This window comes from Spea bombifrons, chromosome 3 (assembly GCF_027358695.1).
Source record: "Spea bombifrons isolate aSpeBom1 chromosome 3, aSpeBom1.2.pri, whole genome shotgun sequence".
In the NCBI taxonomy this organism is placed as follows: Eukaryota; Metazoa; Chordata; class Amphibia; order Anura; family Pelobatidae; genus Spea; species Spea bombifrons.
The window spans coordinates 11,209,691-11,234,016 of record NC_071089.1 but is presented as its reverse complement, the minus strand read 5'-3'; positions in this window follow the sequence as shown (position 1 = coordinate 11,234,016).

Below are 24,326 nucleotides of genomic sequence, written 5' to 3'. Positions count from 1 at the left end.
CAATAAATCCTACAGCTGCATGATTTGCAGCCGCGTCTCCCTCACTTCCGGTCCGGACAGGGGTGCGTGTTATGCCCCGGTGCGTGGTATGCGCCGATAAATACGGTAATTTAAATCTTATTGAAACTGAGCTGTGTGTCTGGATGTGGCACAGCTGACATTATCACCAACCTTACAAAGGGAAACTGAACCAAACCATAATGATCAGCAACTCGTCAATACAGAAAAGATTAATAATGGGCGGAATAATCATGCATATACAGAATATATATATGGAAAACAAGTAAATTTCTAGCTGTAACATATTTGCAAAAGGGTTTTCTAATGAGCAATTAGGATTTTAAACTTAAACTTGTATCAGAGAACACAACATGCCATTGGAGCACAAGCGTGATGTACACCTACGAAGATATTCCTGTGAAAATCAGCCCTTTCCAGCTACAATAGTCATTTACAACATTAATATCTACACTGTATTTTTGATTTAACCATTTAATGTTATTGTAATGTTATTTACGATGATGATCACCTGGTGCTCTTGGGAAGTTTATATTTTGTGAATATTGTTGATTATTGGGATTTTGTTCCTGAACACACCATAGTATTCTTAGAATAATATCGTTTTTTTCCCCAAATTCTGCATATTGTGCTGCAGGCCCAAATTGGGGATAACGAGGCAGCCCTGGCAATTCAAGGTCAGCGACAGCCAAATGACATAAGCATGGCCGACAGCTGGATATGACAAGCCGCGTGTTATGTTTTCATGCTCATGTAGCATATCTGGCCACTTGTCACACACACTGCAGCTGGAGAGGCAGATTGGGTGTGTATGGAGCGATATTGGGCATTGGCCTACCAAGCATTTTCCCAGTGTGCCAGATGGCCAGTCTGGGCCTGTCCTGCTCCATTACAGATCAATATAAATGTGTTGCTTGTCATGCATAATAATGTTAGTGGAAGGTCTATTTTTTCCAGCAGATGAAATGCTCTAATCAATCACATCAAATAGTAATTAAAATATATTGCTTATTCCAGAAGGGCTCGATCCAATGTGAGCCAGGATCACAGATTCCTGCAGGGAAATCACATAGATCTCTTCAAAGTCATCATGACTTCAAATCATGCCCCCAAAGAGTTTTTGTGAAATAGTTATATGGTATTGAAGTGCAGCATAGTGTCATATAATTAAAACCAACCAAAGTTGCACAAAAGAACAAAACAATTAAGAAATGCAGTCTTGAATGATTTCCTTAAATCCAGTAGTGGATTGTTCCAGCCTGGACACAGGTTTTTCAAAAAGATCCATGAAATCAGTTGATTCCTATAGCATACCCCCTAACAGTACTGGTTTCCATGGGACAGTCCTGCTTTGTGGATAGTGTCTGGCTGTCCTAGGTTGCTGCCCCACCGTCATGCTTTTGAAGCAGTGGGTAGCATGGGCTGGTTGAGTAGATCCACTGATCTTCCCTGACCGTCACAGGGAGATGAAAAGCAATGGAGATCCGTTCTGCTGTAAAACATACCTCCTGTGCAGCTCCTACATAGCCTCCTTGCGACACTAGAATTTTGCTACGTGGCTAACCGGGTAAGGTGGATGGGGGGTCATTGCCTCCCCATTTCTAGCTGGTCCTCTTGTCACATCCTCTACACAGGTGTCTTGATTTGGACACTTAAAACGTTGGAGCGAATGCTATGAGGATTACTCTATTGTTCTTTATACATAATACCCAAAGTATTTCTGGAGAAATGCTCCAAATGACTTCCAGATTTCTAAAATTACTAAACAGTTTCTTGGTTGAACACGTAATGACAATGAATAATGCTCTCATTAAATCACAGTTTGTTGAAGGATTATTTGACTCTTTTTTTGTGTATGTCTCATTAGAAATCATAATAACATTACTTTGATTATACTGTACTTTTATGTCTTTGAATTTGATATCTAGGAATCCAGCTACAAAACTGTCATCTTTCGAGTACAGTTGCCTTAGCAATGAAGGGTTCTAATCCTGCTGTTAGGATTTTGATATCTTCTGTTTGACATTGTTTTGTGACCTTGACCCAGCCAGTTACATGCTATGCATTCTTCCTTATTTCTTTTCTGTGGGTTAGTTTTCAATTCTGAACCCTGGGATATCTCACTGCATTAAAGCGGTGTATAATCAGAAAGTCCTGTCTTTCTGTGATTAAAGTAAAAATTGAGTCAAGACTTAAATTGCTTTACTTCTGCCTATTTTTCAGCAGATGAAACCCAATATATTATATCGTCTTATGAGAATAGGTTCAGGAGAATTATAACCATGTCCCGACTAGAATTTATTTTGGATCTGAATCATTTCTAATCTGGGAGAACACAGACTGTAGGATGTCATGAATTTGTCAAGCTTAAAATTAATTCGGGGATATGTCTGATGTCAAGGTTATCTCTTTGATGCTTATTCTTCAAATCATCATGTGAAATTGGAAATATGTCATTTTAGGATTTTTTTTGCTCAGTAACTCCGTGCTTGATTTTGGTTCAATCCATTTGTAAAGCAAATTGCAATTGCGCAAATATTTTTAATTAAGATGTTGGGTAAATCCTAAATCACATGAATTTATTGAGTAAAGAAAACATAAAGACAAGGTAAATGTAATAGTGACAGTTTCCAAATTATAAAAGTGTGGGGATTCAGAGGAACCAAGAACACCTAGAACTATAATTACTGGTATACACTTCGTGAATCTCTACTGATATCCCTCCTATACAAGAAACAATTCAAAATGATTTTATGAATTTAATTTTTAGTAATAATATCAGGATAGTTTCAAAAAATGTTGCTCTTTTTTTAAGATTTCTATTTATTTCCACGTGCCATGTTTTCTGTGAGCTGTATAATAGCCATCGTATGTGTTCTAACTCTGTAATCTCAGCCCAGTCTACTAGACAAACACACTGACTCCTTTAAGTCTATGGAGGAATGGACTTCAATAGCATTGCAATAAGGAATCAGCTCCGTGTTGTATTTGAGCAGGCAAAGCAACCCAAAACAATGGCAGCCTCCAAGTCTGTATATGAAGGTAGTATTGGAATAGAATGGCATAAAACCAGGTTTTGTCAATGCCGACCGACATTACTGCATGCAGCAGTTGACTTTACGTTCAAGAAGAAATATGTTTTTTTCCCATGAGACTTGCCTTAAGTTATCAGGAACTATATGGCCTGCGAACAACTCAGACACCATGCTTCATAAAAATTATTCTCCCTAGCTATGCACTGAACGTAGTAAAACATGGACCAATATAACATCTTTACAGGATCCATGACTGTTAGTTTAACAGTTTATTAAATATAACCACTTTGACATGTTTGAAGACATAAACAATCTCCCAGCACAACCACAATGTCTAATTATGTAGTTACTTTCATTGCACTAGCGAGACTGGAAATGCTTCAAGACAACTGCTACTTAATTGGGAAATTAGTAAGAAGATGAAGTGTTGAAGCATTGCCTGTCTTGTTTCTATCAAATAAACCTACAGTGCTATCATACCTGGTGGAAAGAAGGACTCCAAGAAATCTCTCAAGAAAAGTGTGTCTCTTGACATAATTACTTAGACAAATAGCATGACGAACACATAGTAGAGAGGAACAAGGCAGACCACACCAGACTAGGTTGAAAACATGGGATTAATTATACTCAATAGAATCAATATATGTATCAAAAGGGCACACAAACTGACATACACTATTGAAGCCAAGGTGTAAAAACCTAATACCTCTCTCCCCAACCAGCTACAAATATATCAAAATAAAAAGATCTGCACTTCTATACCATGCAATAATCAAGACAGATCTTAATGTATCAAGTTATAGTATACATGAATGTACATCCAACATACCCACCAAAGAACCATATGAATGGAGAGATTCAAGGGCTGTCAAAGACAACGGTGATAAATGGCCTGGTAGGCAATCTGTGTGGCCTGCTAAGAGTGGTCAGGAGCAAGGAGGAACAATTTTGTATCTTGAACCCCAGTGAAGATTCGGGAATCATCTGACCTTATTGTAATGATTTGAATTCTTGCAATGCCCAATTAAGTTTGGGCCTTATTTGGTTTTCAGTGGGACACACGGGAAGAGCGGAAGAGGACATTTTTTCTATGGAGAAATATCTGCCTAGTGTCCACTGCCTAGTTGGGTGCAAACAAGGAGAAATGCTGCATGACAAAAGCTCATAAATAGCCCTCAGTATCAAAAAGCTCTGCTTTCAGCATGCAGGATCTAGTGGGTGATTCATTGGAAATTTCTAAAAAACATCTGTTCCTACACCAATTTTTTGAGAGCCCCCAGAGGATTCCATGAGGGTGAATGTGTTTTTTTTTTCTCCAAGAAGAAAATTTTACTTTTCAATCAGCCCTAATCACTATTTATCTTACATGGTTGGGTCTCCAGTGTCTTTTTTGAAGCATAAAGTCTGTTAAGTGTGAAACGTGAAGATGGCAATAATTAAAGGTTATGTGAAATGATAATGGCAAATATTTATTCCGTAGAGGGATTCACTTATTTTGGGGGTTTTTTGTCATTGAACTTACTGATATGGGACCAGAAGCTGTTGAGGTGATAATTACATGTGAATGTCTTAACAGGGAAGTCATTATTAGATAACAGCAACCATCTAGTAAGTCTCCTGATGGACATAGGGGGGAAACCAGTTATGAAGTTTGTTTTTTTACATTGTTGAGACATTTGCTGTGCATCTGAATATGGAATTCTGAGTTGACGTAACATATATTCTCTATACATTTTCTCTAAACAAGACAATTGTTATAGACAATAGTTAATAAGGAAACTTACTAATGTTGGAGCGCATAGCTCTAGTCCTCAAGGGCCGCAAATAGGCCAGACATTCTGTGTATCCCTTCTGAAAACGAGTAGTTAATTCTTTTTTGGTGCTCAAGCCAGGATACCAAAGAATTCTGAACTGTTTATGGGCCTCAAGGACTGGAGTTGTACCGTGTAGTACAGTACACTGTAGTAGAGGACTGCATTGGGAGGCTGGTCCCACGGGACCCGCCAAAAAACTTGCGGGCGCGGGCGGTCTTGCTGGGGCTGCGGGCGGGAGCGGGCAGTCAGGCACTGTACCTGCGGGTCTCGGTAATCCCGCGCAGTCCCGCAAGGATGCCTTCTCGCTGCTCCATTACAGTGTATCATATCTTGCTCCGCCCATGAACAAGGCGGAGCCACGTGATGTGACATCACTTCCTGTGACTCCGCCTTGTTCCTGGGCGGAGCAAGAGAAGAAACGCTGTGAGGGAACAACTCGAGGGCAACCTTGAAAACATTCACCAGAAAGCCACCACTATTGAAATCCAGACTGATACACAAAAGGACTGACATTGGACATGTGACGTAGAATTCTTGATCTCTCTTTTTAAATTTGGGATAGCCATATGCCTTTCCCATGCATTTAAATACTTTTATTGTGCTAGTGTACTATTATACCACTTTTTTCCGGTGTAGGCAAAACGTTTTTCTCCAGCTCTACTCATGATAAACAGGAAGAAATAGTCTTCCCTCAATCAAAGCTGAATGACAGATGGGTAGAGCTCATTTTCATATTAGGTTTATTCAATTTTAATTCATACTTTTTTTGTACATAGAAGAAAATATTCTTGCTCAAATATTATCAATAAAGTTTCTTGACGAGTTGATAATTTCCGTCTAAAATACGGTAAATGTGGACTTGTGATTTAATTGTGTTTTTTAAATAATGTTAGCCAACTTAAAAACTTAACAGCAGTTCCAAATATGAAAACACATTTCCTGCACGTTGAATATACAGCGTTAATGAAAATAAAGACTTCGCCGCTACCGTAAATGTTAATTATCATGAAGTTTTAGACTTGCACGTAATCAGCACTGCTCTGCTTTGTAGAGTAAATGTTAATGTAAAAATGCCTCAAAATGAGCTGAATGGCTCCTATCTACTGGTTAATTAATAGGAAAGGCTAGTTGTTTAGATGACATAGGTATAGCAAGGGTGATTAAAATTACTAGGCCATAAATTTGCAATCAGAAAACTTTATTTAATTTTTTTTCTTTCACACATATGCATACATTTGTGTTTTCTACATGTTTGTTTTTTTTTGTTTAACTCATTCTACAGAATTTTTTTTTATTTTTATTCGTAATTGATTTTGAGCCATTCACAAAATTTTAATAGCAAATATCCATCCCAATATTAAGAATTTGATTCATGTACAGTTAATATTATGGGACAGTCGTTTGGTTTAAACAGCATCTGAGGCACGGAAAAGGTTATATAAATACCCAGGAACATTCTGTGCAAACACGTTCCGGTCTTTTTAATATGCTTTTAATATGATAAATGTAATGTATAACCTATATAACGTATGGTAAGTCATAAGGAATGATGAATATACTGGTATTTTAAAGCAAAACATTTGACTTAGGAATGAAAATATTATAGAAAATTCACTTTTTCCATAATGTGTGATATAATTTATAACAAGTCCTGAATACCTCTGTCCATATTAGTAAATTACCCATTTTTATATTAACCGTTACTATCCATTTCCTTATTGTACCCATTTACCATATAAATACTGCACAGACAATCTAATTCTTTTTTTAGTTATAGAAAATGAATTAACCCATGAAACAGGACAAGTCAAACCAAGCATGGCTTTTTGTATAGACAATATGGCGTTGCGCTAAGCTATGGTTTAAGAGATGAGCAATGGATCGATATACAGTATCTCACAAAAGTGAGTACACCCCTCACATTTGTGTAAATATTTTATTATATCTTTTCATGTGACAGCACTGAAGAAATGACTCTCTGCTCCAATGTAAAGTAATGAGTGTACAGCCGGTATAACAGTGTCAATTTACTGTCCCCTCAAATATAACTCAACACACAGCCATTAATGTCTAAACCTTGGCAACAAAAGTCAGTACACCCCTAAGTGGAAATGTCCAAATTGGTACCAATTAGCCATTTCCCCTCCCCGGTGTCATGTGACTCGTTAGTGTTACAAGGTCTCGGGTGTGAATGGGAAGCAGGTGTGTTAAATTTGGTGTTATCGCTCACGCACTCTCTCAAACTGGTCACTGGAAGTTCAACATGGCACCTCATGGCAAAGAACTCTCTGAGGATCTGAAAAAAAGAATTGTTGCTCTACATAAAGATGGCCGAGGCTATAAGAACCCAAGACCCTGAAACTGAGCTGCAGCACGGTGGGCAAGACCGTACAATGTAAGATACTGTACATGAAGGAGCTTTTGAGAATTAAAATGACTTCACTCTATGTAAGATTTTTTATTTTATGGGCAGTATAGGAATTTGCCCCTTGTCCATGTCCAAGTGCACCCTCCTTTATCAAGGGAGGACTTACAGCATTTAGCCCAAAAGGACAAGCCTAGCCAAGTATACCAGTAATAATGAAAATACGAAAAATTTTCCCCACTGTGCAGTCCTGTGCTGAACACATTCTCAAAAAAGCGACTGTGTACCAATTCCAGTTTGTAAATTATCCAGTTAGTGGGTGAATGCTTCCTAAAGTCTGTGTTTCTCTAGATACTCTGTGTTTCTCTAGATAGTCTGGCAGACATATTTAGAATTGCAAAGCAGTCCAAGGGACATTTGTCATCTGCTCTCCATTCCGCTCATCCCCATCCCATTATCAAGCCTATTTCTATGGAAGATGTAAGTGGTGTCATCCAGGTACCACAGCATAGTTTGTTTGGGTGTTTATTTTTTTTTTTTTTTATAGTATTCTAAACTATTCCAGGCTCTTCAGTCTTATATATGGGTGCTACTGTTCATCTCTGCATATACAGAATCTGTCAAAACTTTTCTCGGATGCTACTCCAATGTTCTACTCAAGATGGCCACCTTGAGTATTCAGCTAGATTTTACGAACTCTATTAAGTAGATGTTGCAACTAGCTGGCAGCGGTAGAATTAGCAAGCATGTGACTCTCTTGGGAATTTTGTGTTTGACTGCGCCAGGCAACATTAGTTCTTAAAATAACTATCTTTTGTGATAACGGAGATTAGCGAGGCTGTTCTATTTTTTTAAACAACTACTGAGAAGTATGAAGAATTTGGATAACTTTCCTACTTATCTTTTGCTTCAGTCTTTCCTACTTCCTTACTTATATTTTACCCCTAGCCTCTTACCTTGAATATTGTCATAAAGGGTTAAATGTGACAATTAGAAGCACGTATAAATGATTATTAATTTAGTTACCATGACCTTTTTTCAATATGGAAGTGTAATTATCTGTTAATAGATTGAAGGAAATAGATGTACATTTTTATTGACAGTTATGTCATATTACACTATCATATACATACAGTGCTGTGACCTTCATCAGGTTTCTTTTGTTAAAAAATAAAATAAAAGGTAATAAAGGTTGCCAATTCCAGTCATTTTGAAAAGAACTGTAGTGTAACATTCGTCATACGTTATTAACACTGGATGTCAATAGGCAACAATCAGTCAGCATGACCTTAGGCCCCTACAGTAGGCCGTGGCAGCTGCCACTGCTAACCTGCATTGAAGATGGCCTGGTAGTTCTTAAATAGTTTCTACATTAGTTACATGTCAGATTACAATAAGAACCATTCTTCTTACGCATTTTCATTAATGCAGAATCAGCAGAATACCATGAACTGTCGTGATTAACTCAGTTATTTTGTACGGAGGAATCTCTTTTAAATGTAAAATTGTGTGGAATTATAGCTGTATTACATGTCCAAGCCTCATCATATTGACATTGTGTCGTGATTATAAATGCATGCACGTTTGCAGCCATCCAAACATGCTTAAGAGGTTTTCCATCAACAATTTTCCATTCTTACACTGCCACTGACATTGGAAAGACTGATCAGTCTAAAACTCTAATGCTTACTGGAGATCCTGGAGACGTTCCATCTCAATTAGCCCAATATATAGTCCAATTCTGGCAAGCTTAAGAAATAGAAACATTCAAATATGTTGGTTCTCAAGTATATGACTGATTGTTACGTGAACAATGTTTATGAAAACCACTCACTAAGTCAAAATAACACCCATTATAAACCAAGTAATGTCTCTCTCCATCACCAATAAACATGTCCAAAATATCATGGCAAGAGGAAGAACATTTTGCCAAATTAAGGTCTACAGGTACATTCTCTTCAAGCCCAAACAATATTGTGTTATAAGGTGTGTCAAGTCTTAATTGTGGCTTGATGAAATGACACGTTTGTTGTGAATGTATTGTTGTAATAAGCCTCAATAAAAAATAAACTGTTCTGTTTTCAGAAGATTTAGAATCAATAGAAGACATAATTTGATTTGCGTGTTTCTTAGGGGAGATTACGGATGATTTTGTGAGACAGAGTTGTTATTACATATATTTCAGTTGGGCTTTATTGTAACCATTATTCTGTAGCATTATTTAGTAACATTATTCTGTATCAATCTCAGAGTAGTGTCCATGCACATAGCAGTAACATTTTAGCGATGGGTTCTCGTTGTTCCATGAAACATTAATGCATTAGGAATTGTACCATAGACGTTGGGAAAGATGCCATATCAATGTCATTCTGGATTACAAAGCCATGAAATAAACTCAAATGTGGCATAGCTTTGTCCTGAGATAACATTTTTCTGATAATCAGAAAGGCGTGGGTACAGCTGTTAACCTTGAGGAGACAATATACTTTCCCGGCAGTGGGAAGACAACCTGCTGCTATTAACCGAGTAGAAAGAATTAACATAGCAGGGGGCGGCTGAACCATTTTTTGTTTCTTGTGTGTCCTCAGGCAGCTTCATTGCGATTGTGACCAGTACCAGTAAAAAACAAAAGGCTTTTGTGCATTTAAATTTTGATAGGAATAAATCACTAATCTTTTATTTGTTTAAAAAATGTGAGAAATACAGGTTATACATTACAATCACTACAATCTGAACAATAGAATACTAGGAGTCAGAATGCTAGCTTTGCCCTGGACCTTTTGGGCTTGGCACCTGACTACCTGGCAACTGGAGAAGTCTTCAAGTGCCACCTTCTTCTCTACCTTTTCTCTCTCATCTTCTGCTAGTGCATCTATGTGACTACAGATCCAAAACCTAACCAGGGGGCTTCATCCTGAGGTTTTTCCTATAATGTCAATCAAGTACATGTAGTAGGGGGGACCTGACATTTGCCCCTGCCCCATTGTTCTCATAGGTAGATTGGGCAACCATTCTGGAAGTCTGCACTCAAAAAGATGGTGTAGCTTGTCATAAAAAATAAGTATTATATCAGAATGTATTTACTATAACAAATTACATAGCTACACCCTCCATGGATAATTAATACTATACCAGTTTATATTATTTTCAAAATGTTTTCCATAGAGGTATGTGTATCTGCAGTGGAATTTAGATTTTGAAATGTTTACATAGAGTATGAGTCAAGCTGTTGTTTGTAGACATGAGAGAAGATTTAAATAGGTTTTATTAGGGTACTAAAAGAGACAAAGTGCAATGCATAATTAATGAAGAACAGCCCAAGAAAATATAATTATAGCCAAACTGACTTTGAGAGTGGACTGCAATGAAATGAGTTTAGCAACAAAAGCATATATCCCCTGGGCTTGATTCAATGACTAGTCTAAATGTTAATTGGTGCTAATGGTGGTTAAAAATGCATGGTTGTGATTTAAAGTCTTGAAACAAAATAGGCAAAAAAACCTAAGTCGGTAGAAAACATATTCTATTAAGAGATTCAATGTGGTGCACATAGTATCAGAGCAACTTATAATGATACATTTTCTAGTGCATATTCCAGACCAAAGTTTGTCTAGGATCCGCAAAACACATTTAAAGAAATGTAACGTACCAAATAAATCAGAAATAAACATCTTGCACATGTGTAGAAAGGCAAAAAACAGAACACAATGGACAAGTTAACCTTTTGAATGCATTCCAGTTTATGGACTCTTCCATTAATGGGAACCACATTACTATGCTAACTATGGTAAATATATGACATGAAATTGGAGTTACATAAATGTATTAATACATCACAGTCACTACCATAGTAATGTCTTCTTACCCAATCACATATTTTTCTTATTTATTTAATATTTCATTAGTTTTCCAAAATATATGTAAATACACATATACTCCAGTACATGCAAATACACAGCAATGGTATGGCATATTATTATACAAATACATATATATATATATATATATATATATATATATATATATATATATATAGCAACTCATAAGGGACAAGGACAGAGCCTGTGAAAGAAGATAAAATGAATTAATCCAAGTTTCGATTCGAGTTATGATCAAATTCTAGTCAAGTCTAGTACTAGTCAAGTTTTACTCCTACTGTACATCAATAGTCCTAATGCTTTTCACTGGAAGTCTAAAGGGTTAACTATCCTGTCTTAGGCTCCTAAAATCCACTCAACATTAGGGTAATGTGTAAATACTAAGAAGGGGCCTCAAAATCGCATTCTAAAAGAGCTACAGTGGTGAAGGACTAACAGGATGAGCTAGGAGCTACTAACTTCCCATATTTTCAGTTCTATCCCAATATTTACTGCATAATTATAGTGTTATTTTTTTCTACAATTGCACTGTAAAGGTTGATAAATATTATCAGCTCCAAAAGTAAAACAAATATATTCATTTAACACAGGGTTAAACAGAAATCAAAACAAACTTCAGCAAACGTGAAGCCATTCAACTGGCTGTACCACATTGGATGTAATGAGCTTCTGCCATGGCAACAACCTGTGATAATTATCAATTATAAGCTTCTCTCAGAAGCATAGTGTTTTAAACATGGAATCAGCGCAATCTGCTCTTAGGGGGTAGGCTTGCTAAATTACTGTTTGCTCTTTTTATTTGTGCCCAGAAATCTGGATTTTAGATGGGTCATTGAATAAAGCCGTCCGCTTCACCAATTTCAAACCAGGAGGACCAGCCCAGGTTCCCATTCTATTCTCGAGAGATATGCTAGGCAGTCTAGGGGCAGTGGATCATAGAAAATGTATAGACCCCCACTGGTTAGATTAACTACTGCTGCTTTATTGTGAAGTAAAAAATTATTTCTCCAACAAAGAAGGTTTGGAGTATTTTTCTTTTCTTGTGATTTCCTGGAATTGCAAAATAAAGTAATATCAGCAAAAACATAACTTTTAGGCTTGGACAAAAAGAAAGATATCTGCAAATAAATGGAAAAGCAGTGTGGAGGAGTACCAGAGAAACTTTTGCAATTAGATTAGGTGTAGAGATTTTATGGAGAGAAATATTTCACTCCCAAGAGCAGTGCTTTTGAAGAAGAGCATGAAGAACAAGAGGTTCAACTATTAAATAATACTGACATTTTTTTCCAAGTGTTCCCTGGCTTTTAAAGAGGAAACAAGTACATTTGTATGTACTTTTTAAAAAGAAGAACATGCCATTAACCTGATATATCCCTTTTCATATTTCTGGGCCAGGTATAGTCTGCCCTGCAAATTTGTGTCAAAAATATCTCAATGTTACAGCTTAGATAGTTGAGGTCATCTCTGAATGATGACTATTTGGAAAGCATTCAAGATGGTTACTATTATATTATATAGACACCAGACAGAGTTATCATATATACTTATAAAAAGATATGTAAAAACTGTATTTAACAGATTCTAGCTGGCGAAAATAAATTATTATTTATAGTATTTAGCCATTAACTTAAAGGATATTGAGGTAAACTAGGCTAAAACCTAGAAGCCTTGTCAGCAACCATGGAAAGACCCTTCTATCTACGACCCCTAGGTAGACTAGGCTAATCCCCCCCGTCGCTAAAAAAAAAAATGTTTGTTCTTGCTTAGGCAAGATTTCTCATTACGTTCACAAAAAAAGGAAATATTGTCTTTGCATATACTTGCACCCTCATGTCAGGCAGCTTCTATCACATGTGGTAAATTAGACATTATAAATTCATAAAAGCAGTTCTCAGCAATGTTAACCCCTTTTATTCCTTGATGGACCCTCCTGAAAGTCAGATAAATTGTTGGCTTGTGCTGCTGCTGTGATGACAGTGTGAAAAATTCAGCTGGATCTATTTTCATTCAGCCCTAAGGCATTCCGTGAGGAAGTACTCTGACATTTCAATGTTTGGTAAATCCCTTATATCCCTTGTAAGGACTGCCGTGTTATAGAATGCATCATGACTAGAGTCTGCAATGTCGAACACGGTGGATACCTGGCTCCTAAGAACATTATAATATATTATTATAAGCGGAGCATTCATGCTGGATTAAAGGCAAGGAGTTAGCCCCTAGCCAGACTGCCATTTTGAAGACATATTTAATATGATGCAACAGTTCCTTTAAAGTGGATTTCACATGTTTTTGCTACAGAAACATTTTATTCCAGATCTACAAGACATACATATATATATATATATATATATATATATACACCATATTTGCTCGATTAGAAGACGACCCTGATTATAAGATGACCCCCAATATCTAAATATTAATTTAGGAAAAAAACAAAAAGCCTGAATATAAGACTACCCTAAAGGAAAAAATAAGTTTTAGTAGTAAATATTAATTCACGTAAACAATTTTTTCATATTTAATAAAAGCTATGATTGAGAAATTTGCCAACCTGCCCCCCCCCAGTTATGCACATCTGCCCCCAGGGTTGCCACTCTGCCCCCAGAAATGCCTTATACCCCCCAGAGTGGCATATAGGGGGTTAAAAGGCATTTCTGGAGGTATATATATATATATATAACTGCTAACAGCAATCACACTCCTATCAAGCCAAGGCAGCCAGTACATGCTGGAACCTGGGGATGATAGGTGTGAGTACAGCCTTCCTATGCCATGCTACCACCACCACCACCACCACCCTTACACATCCATGCTATCACACACACACTCATTCACAAACATTTAAATACTCATTCATTCCATTAATCACACATACTTGCTCAAAAACCCTCCCCCACCCCCTTACCTGAACTGCAGATCTCTCACTCGAAGACTTCTGCAGGGGCCTGGCTGTGCGAGCAACTTCTCTGGCCCCGCCCCCAGAGGAAGGAGGGTCGAGGTAGAGTTATGTGACGCTCTGCTAGCTTCTTGTTCTCCTGCTTCTAGTAGAAGAGACGCTGCTTGCGACCAAAGCACCGGTAAGCAGCCTGGCCCCAGCAGACATTTTTTGAGGTCTGATTATAAGACGACCTCGATTATAAGACGAGGGGTATTTTTCAGAGCGTTTGCTCTGAAAAAAACCTCGTCTTATAATCGAGCAAATACGGTATATATATATAGGTTCTTTAGAAAAAGTGGACAAATTGGTATCCAGGGTATATTCCCAATTGCAGTGCGACAACACAGTAGCAGCAGAATCACCAGCAGCAGAAACTGAGCGGTATTGCAAGGATATATGGGAGAAAGAAAAAAACACATAATTCCAATGCAAAGTAGCTGCAGGACCTGAGAGCAGACATCCAACAGCAAGTCAAAAACATGAAGAGTTGGACAGCACCTGGCCCAGACATGGTTCACACCAACTGGCTAAGGAAACTGACAGGGGTACATCAACGCCTAGCAGCGCAAATGACCACCTGCTAACAACATGCTCCCACCCACACTGGCTAACACAAGGAACAACAGTGCTGATCATGAAAGACCATGGTAAGGGTACAACACCCTCCAACTACTGGCCAATAACCTGACCCCCTATGAAAAGTCCTATCAGGCATCATAGCCACCAAGCTACAGGACTACATGGGCCAATACATGAGCACAACTCAGAAGGCTGTTGGAAACAATACCAGAGGCTCCAAGCACCAGTTGCTCATAGACAGAGCAGACGACCCAAGACTCAAATTCTAGACAGACCAACCTGAGCACAGCCTGGATTGACTACAGGAAAGCCTACAATTCAATGCCACACACATGGATCTGCCTGGAGTAATACAGCGTCAAGAGCTCAATGAGAGTCTGGAAGACAACACTGGAAGCCAACTCAAAACAGCTAGCATTTAATATGGCATATACTAAGGTGATGTTAGTATTACTGTTCTGCATAGGCTTGAACCCTCTCAGTCAGCTAATTACAAGGACTCGATACGGCTACAAGTTCAAGAGTGGAACTACTATCAACCACCTCCTCTACATGGATGACATCAAGCTCTATGCCAACTCTGATTGACAGTAAAGACATTGGGATGTCATTTGGACAGGAGAAGTGCAGCCGGATTGTAGTAAAGAGAGGGAAGGTACTTATGACGATTGGGTAGAACAACCAGCAGGCCACATAGTAGACATACAGACCAGCTACAAGTACCTTGGTATCCAACAGTCACATGGGAACCAGGATGAGAAGACAAGAAAGGCGGCCTAGGCTTAAGGCAGCGCCGAATATATATACATCACTGGATGTATATTGTTTGATATTTTGTACACTTTAGACTGGCTAAATAATTCATACTTCTGGGACAGTTCTTGAATTTGCTTTTAAGAAATTATTGAGTGTTTAAAATAGAGCTTTAACTACAGCCATTTCTACCTTCTTCAGAGCCTATAATAATAAAGTAAATTTTCCTTGGCCCAAATACCCAGTTGTCTTGACCAGACATCTTTTAAATTAATGTTGCAAATATATATTAGAACTTTCACGGTTCAGAGATTTTTTCATTTAGTATCTCTTTAAGACGGTGTCCACAATAATAATCCTTTCAAACAGTCACTTAACTTTGGCATATGAATTTGCATGATGGTCTTCACCTAAAATCAGATTACAGAGACATCCAATTAAAAGTAACATTTTTGAAGGAAAAGCTAATTTAGCGTTACAATACAGTATGCTAATCCAGTGCAGCACATACCGATAATTTTGGTCAGTCGGAAGTGGAAAGGCCTGTGGAGGTTTTGGCAAAATAGAATGGATTACACATTCTCTGGAGTGATTAATATGCTAAAACCAATAAAAAAGAAAAAAATGTCTATTAAGCAGCAATAGTGCAGGAGTCAAAGTAAGGGTATTACCAAAAAATATCAATATTTGAATGGTATATTACATAAATTAAATGTCTGGATGGTTCAGGTATGATGTGAAATCAGGACATTTGACTCTTTAGGAGAGATTGATATCTTTTATTAGAGCAACATACAAACAGATGGTGATGAGGCTAACCTGGCACTTTAAGACCAAGTTTTAATTCTCATGTAGCGTGTGGCTCGGCACATGAAGCCACATTTGCTCAGCGTGCTAGATGGTCACTTTGTGCCTGGCATCACATAAGCGTTTGAGACCTCAGATTCCATCGAAAGATGAGACCTCAGCGTTCTCAAAAGCTTATGTGACATCTTTTTTTATGTTTGCTCATTAAACGAAATTGAACTAAAAACTCCTTAATAATGCCTAGGATGTCAACACTTAATGCTGAATGTAACACTTTAAAGGCAGCTTTAAAAAGAAAAACCCTAGTACTGCTAAATAACCAACAAATTTAGCGTTGTAAAATGTTGCCTCCTTCATATAATGTAATTGTCATGTAGTTGTGTGTGTTATTTATGAAATATATTTTGAATGCACTACATTATTCGGTGATTTATTAGGGTTCCCACCCATGGCTAAAAGTTGCCCTTTGTGATGAGCCGTCCGTAATGAAAATATTTATTTGCTTGTAGCAACTGGAGAAGCTGATGCAAGAATGTAATTTTTTCATCTAATGTTTTATGGAATTTTTATTGCTATGTAAAATAAAAAACTTAAAAAAATAATATATATATATATATATATATATATATATATAATGCTATTTAAGAATTCTGTTGGGATAAGTTGATCAAAAGTAATTTTGGCGTTGTTTTAATCAACACATAGTGTCTGTCCAACAGCTCAAAACGGAATATTATATTGTGAAACAGGAAGCAATTAGCACGCTATCACCTTGCAAAGCTTACTGCCTGGATATCTTCATTAGCAGATTCTGCACGCATCTAACACCTCCAGAGCAAAGGGGACATTTGTTAGATAAGAAAATTACTGGCATTGTTGGAACAGGGCATATTGCTTATCAATTAATAGAGAAGGCTAAAGTGAATTAACGGTAGCGATATCTTCTTTTCTTTAAGAAACTAATATTGTAAAACAAAATAGTCTTATATATATATATATATATATATATATTATATACAGTATATTCACTAATTGGTATTCAAAAACAGTTGCATAGGGCATTTGAAAAAGTTACATTTATGGAACATACTCAAAATGTAAAAAAAAATAGAACAGTTTCACTTTAGTACCTGGTTCCTTGTTTGATTTGGTGGGGTTGGTATTTGAATGACCTAACACTAACACTTGAATGCTAACACTTCTTATATCTTACAAGACAACTGTTGAACAAAGAGCAAGAATCATATAACATATGTCTATCTATCTATCTATCTATCTATCTATCTATCTATCTATCTGTCTATCTGTCTATCTATCTATCAGGAAAGGTAACAAAGAGTGAATAACGGCTTTAATGAAAGCAATTATTCCACTTGAGTTGATTTTGTTATTAGGTTATTCAAGAAATTAACTAACAACTTGAAGAGTCGTTTCTGGGCATCATTAAGCCCAAGCGGAATTCTTATGAGGGTCCTTGGATTGTTGTTTGTATCTAGGGACTTTTGGTAGTGAAGTCAATGAGCTAAAACTGCAATTCTCCTACAAACCCATCTTGCTCCAGTGAATAAACCCCAAAATCTTAAATTATGAATGGGAGGAATTGCCTTTTGTTCTCCTTAACAGACCTTTAAGTGGTTGCAGTCTTAACTGATTCTAGCCAGTAATTTCTGTCGGCTGCTTGAGGTAAAAGTAGCATATAAAAATGCCAAAAGCCTGGTTTCATCTCATAAATGTCCATCGTATGAGGACCTGGAGGCCACCAAATGCCGTGATCCATGTGACATTTCCCATGCTCAGTCACCACACAGATTCTTTATGGCAATAAAGTCAGTTTCTCCATTGACTTTTACTAGTCAGAGTGTCGGACTGGGTGATTAAGACCAAGTCATTCTATTGTTTACCACAGGCAGTATGAAAAGCCATACAAATGGCTAATATGTAGCTGCCTGAAAAAATTATGCAAAAACTACAATCGTTTAAAAAAATACACCAAGATGATACAGAGAGTAGGTGCATTCAGCATATTTAAAAGAAACGTATTATTACTTATATTCTTGCTTTCTCTGCTTTGCTGTATAAACCCTGGAGAGCTGAAGAAAATACCAAGGAGTCTGATACCTGACCAGACGCTACGTGAGCATAAAAGTGCCAGGGCTACCCCATCATTACAGGCTCAGCAGGTTACCATGAGATTTATTTAAATACGGGTTTACAGGAGATTTATGGTTTCAGCTCCTACACTTTACCATTGATTATGAAGGGTCAACACTGGTAGGTTTCTCCAGCACAGGCTTACCCTGTATAATGCACAATACAATGTGTAAAGAGACTGATGAAATCATGCTGATTTAACATACATTATACAGAACCTCCTAACTCTTAATGCACCAGAAGCTCTCTGGGGTTGGACCTGTTAATGTATAGTGACGCAAAGAGGCGAAACTCAACCTTCCCTCAAACTGTCAACTTTTGCTTTAGAGAATAAATCCCATGAATTTCCCAACCCCCTGAGATGCATTCGCTCCTTATGAGAATGATTTATATGTGCAGTCTTTTTTTTGTTCTTATTTCTATTTTAAGACACAGATAGAGTGTAGACGACTAGTGTACACATGTACAAAATAACATGACCTATACTAAAATGATATTATTTTGTGTAGTTCTGTATAATAAAAAAATATTGAAGTTTTGGAAACTGAAAACCTCCTATGAAGGCCATGCAAATCCTGTATTAAAGAATAAAAACCTAATTTGTACTTCTACCACCTAATTTCTTAATAACTTGTGGGTATTTGTACATCATTTCAAGTCACTTTACATTATATATCAATCTGATCTGCTCTGGAAATCATGACTTTTGGAAACTTAACCCATTGAGTTCTCAATTTTTGCAATAATGAATGCTGACAAACATATATCTAAATCTTTATACATACTGCCAATGGAAGAAGTAGACACTTCCCGAGCATAGGTTGCCTTAAATAACCTAATTTAACTTTGTATTAAAAAATATTTAAAAAGGACATATTTTTGAAATAAATATTCCCTTTTCATGCCCTAGTTTATAAAGCAGATCTAATCCTCTCAATTTAGAGAGAATATTGTTGAATACGCCACGCTTCTTTTGCAAACCCTTTCACTAAAATTAATAATGGCACTAATGTATTTGGCTTAACGATTATTTGCAGAATACAAAATTATGTTTGTGTTTCTTTCACCAGAAACGCAGCTGGGCTCTTCAATTCCAGAACCATGCTTTTCCTGTCTCTTCAGGGCCAACTTGGCACAGATGATATTTTTTGAGCAAACACATCAATCTCTGAATAGTTCACCGGCAAATCGTGAGTAGTCTCTTTTCACAAAGTCTGCAAAATAGCCCATACTATAATTGTATTTGTGCCAAAGAAAGAGTTTTAGTAAAATTAATCACTTTACTTCACATTTGTTGTTTTACGTGGAAAAGAGAAAGATGTTTCAGAGAATATATGTAATTGTACATGTAATTCAGCTCAGCAACAGATGAACCGTAATATCTAAATAAAATGTATTTTTATTCTTGTTGATTGTCACATACACAGTGGGTTGGTTGCAAGACTGATCTTTGATCTACGTAACCGGCCTATGTCCGCTATGGAAGCAGTGCTGGCTGAGCAGAACCTCGATAGACTGCATTTAAGTCATGGCGCACTATAATATGATATGACAAAATACACACACAACATCTCCCTGGGCTGTACAGTGTCACATTGTATAATGATACGAGTCATGCTGTACAACCATCTGTGTCTGGCTTGCTATATAATGATAGGAGCTATGCTGTACCACAGTCTGTGTCTAGCTCACTATATTTTGATAGTCTATGTTATATATTTTCTCTCAATTAAAAATGAGTGTGACCCATGCACACATACATTTCTGATGAAATGGCCAACTGCACAAAAAACTTGCTTAGAAGGTGGCCTCATGTTAAATTGCTTAATTGACCACTGGTAATGAGAATCAATCCCTTTATATGCAGTATATTGATAATGTACATATATTAAGCTATATTGAGGATTAATGATCCCAGGAACTTTAGAGTTTACTTGGCCATCTCTGCAGTTTCAAAGTATCCAGATATACTAGACGCAGGCAATCAGATAAGCCAGATTTATTATTATTATTATTATTATTATTATTATTAAAAGCTTCCGTTAATTTAGTCTATGATTGCACAAAATCCTGGAGCTTCCATACGAGCTGTTTCAACCTTAGATACAAAACCCTATTTTGTATCTAAAAGGCTTGGTGTTGTTTTACTATAGAGCCTTTTAGATGCAAAATAGTGTAGACTAGTATGTATGTATTAATAACTCTGTATCGGTGCACATTAGAATATACCGAGGGCAACCTTTTGTGCAGCAGAGGGGCTGCCACCCGCGAGACCTGGCATTATACACCGCCAGTTAAATTAAGAAGCAAATGTAAGCTGCCAGTTTTGCACAAAACTAACTGCAGAAAATAACAAACCCCCTCTGCATGTCTGGGAATAAAATTATTTTAGTCTTTAGCAGGAGATGTGATTAATGCCAATTTCAAAGGGCCCATTTGTATTAAGAAACTTTTGGGACCCCTAAGACCGTAGGGGTTGTAGAGGGCTACGCTGCATCCCTGATTCTACTCATTATTTTTTTTGTCCTTTTTCATTCATTGATCTGTATTTGTTTCAAGTTCCCGGACTTGTTCCTGTCCAATACAACCTTTACCCTTATGTACAATTCTTTTTTTTATTAATGTGTATGTGCCCTTATTGTACGTTTTACAAGAAACTTTATTAAACGCAGCTTTGTACTTCTACGAAATAGGAAACAAACAATCAGTTACATAGAACAAACAATATCTAATGATCTGGAATGATCATTTAAATTCATTAATTATTTTTGACAGTTTACAGGTCACTACTCACTACACCTCTTCTCTCCATCACTACAACCACTAATAACTTTGCAGGTCACGACTTTACTTTACTTTTACTCAAAGATATTTTGGCAACACTTATTAAAAGTAGATACTTTGTTGATTGCAAACTGTGGGAAACATTGCCCTCCCAACCCTGTATGTGAATCTGTCGCTATTAGTAAAGATTGTTTAAGAAAACATTACATTTATTGTTCTTAGTGACATGCAGCACCATATTCTGACCAAGGCAGGCTAGTCCTAGACCCAGGGCCGTAGGTCACGCTAAGGGGCAGCAGCCCCTGTGCCACAGATCTGGGGACAGATCACCCATTTAGGCGATTGGGCTCCCTGGTGCACATCTGTCCAATAGGCCAATTGGAGAGATCGGAGATCTCTCCTGTAACATTTAACGGTATGGAGATCTGTGTGGCACTAGCAAGTGGAGGCTTCAGGCAGCTCGTGGGCACATGCCCAATGAGCCGCTATCCGAGAGAGCACACTGCAGCATGGCCTATGCAGCCAACAGCCACACTTATGTCATCAGGTGGCCGCTGGCCTTAAAGTGCCGGAGCTGCCCCGTCATCATCAGTCTGGCCCTGGCCTAGGACATCAACCCACATAAACACACCACTAGTAACGGTTCGTAAATAGTTGTTGTAAAAATGTATCATAGAACTGGTGAAACTGTTCATTTGCTTTTTTCCCACATAGAAAAAATAGGTTACATAAGCTTGTGGGACCTCAGAAGTCTCTTCTGCAGACTAAATTGTTTTACATGAACATATAAATTCTTATGCAGGCACATTACCCAGACGTTACCATTCACTGAACCTAAATACAGTCTGTATGAATTAATTTGGATGGAACTCAGGGGAGCTTTTAAAGGGCGAAATTATAACAAGCAAAAAAAAAAAAAGGCTTTTTTTATAGAATATAACTTAAATTGACATTAACGATATCCCATGATAGGATCTTACCATTCTCAATTGTATTTTATTAAATACCACCTGAATTATGTAATAAACCAAAAATACCTCAATTTAATTGGCTAAGAGCTACTTTATCCGTTCCTTTTTGTACAATTAGCTGTGACTGTGCCGACAGTATTTTATTGAAAGATTTTCATTTGACCAAATCTGACGGACACTTCCATATGGGATTTATGCAGCTCATTTCACATTACTTAATACTAAAATTGTTCCAGCTGTTTAAATTCCATTATTTAGCTTCAAAGTTTGGTAAGTAAAAAAAATAAATAAATAAAGTCCATAAAGTTGGAATTTTCCCAATTTCCTGTATGGTGTTCCAATTAAACAGAGCTAATTTTCTGAAACAAAGTGTAGCAGGCCACCCGCTTTTTTTGCAAATCGTGCCAGGTTGTCTCTAGGAGGAATCAGGTTGTAAATCTGGAATAACACTGCTGCAAATTTAACGCTACAAATGAAAGCATCCAAAAACTATAACAAAGCCAAAGCCAGTTTTCTTTCCCATGAGGGAAATATTTTAAAAATAAATTTAGCTCACGTCTATTAAAAAAAAACATTTTCGCTAAAATAGCTGTAGACCAGGCAGAAAAAGGCTATACAATGTTTACTTGATCTTTGTCTTACATCAATGACAACCCTTATGTTTGTACCATGGATGTTTAAATCCCCACACCGCATTAACTCCTACCAAGGAAATAAGGAAGCTGTTAGGGATATTAATGAGACAAAATAGGCAAAAACCAATATTTTATCACACACGCAAAATAACGACGCTACCAAATATTGTAGTACCACATCCACAATATGAATTTAAGGAGATACCCTATATTTTATCTCCGATCCTAAATCCTTTCAGATCGCCGAAAATTATAATTCAAATCAGATATATATCACAATAATAATCAATCAAAAATATTTATTTATTATGAATACAATTTATCAAATCTATATATGGGTCACACAGTGCATAATATAAAACACAAAGTTCTTAAAACATGTCAAAATGAATCAATTCAAATACAGTATATTATCGATAGTTATCAATATGAATTGGTACTTTATGAGTCTAACACACAATTAATTTCCAGTCCACTCAGCAACCAAAAATTGATAATAATCAGAGCAGTAATAAAGATATCACTATCTCTCTTATGTTAGTTCCACTAATATAACAAATTAAAAATAATTTAATTGTGTCTAAGAGTATTAGTGAGATTCCTAATAGATGCAAATAATGTCAAACTTCATCTATAGGTAAAAATACCTTTTCATTATTGTTATTATCACAGGTTATAAGCTGCAGTCTCACAAGCCGCCATATACAATAATGCAATATAGTACTTCCCAGAAACAGGGAATTCTATACGAAGAAGACAAAATTCATCTCTATTCAGAATAATACAACAATTATAATTACCACCACTTGTTGCTGTTGTCCCACCGGTTCTTGTAGAAATTAATCCAGGTTCATTGGCAAGAAATTAAGTGGAAAAGAATATAACTTTCTACCAGTTATATAGGTTAGAACTCAAAGTAATTCCAAGAGTGAAATATGGTGCCAGAATCTTACGATTCCAATTCTCTGGGGTAAATTTGGTGAATCAGTCCGTCAGGGTCTGTCCATTTCAGGGTCAGTTTTTAAGGTCCGTTTTTAAGGTCGGTCTTTTTTTCTTTTATTAAAGACATAAGCTTTTAAAGACAGAGCTTATTATCATAGCCTCCACCTCTTGATTGGAATTCTCCAATCATAACGTTGGTTTTACCCATTAAAATTAGGATATTTACACCGTTGTAATTTCTTACTTTACCTGTGAGAGACGCTCTGGTCTAAGAATTAACGTAAAACCATTACATATGTGTTTGGAATTTATCCTTGGTCACCCTTATCGCCAGGTGTTACCTCCTAGATAGTAACTCAGGACTTGGTAGTCTTACCATGTATCCCCCATACGAATTTACGTTCCCAAGGATATGCAGCGTCTACTCCTTAACTTTCTCATGGAAGATAACATTAATTGTATCATACTTACTGAAACATCATTATACATGAATACTCCTTTGTTCTCAATTATAGAGGGAACAAGGACAAAAAGAAATAATCACTACATGATTAAGTAAAATAAAATGGCTCTGACTCCATTTTGTGTTCATGTAAAATACAGAATATATGGAATACATGTTTTCTATCATAAAATATCTGACAAAGCTGTTC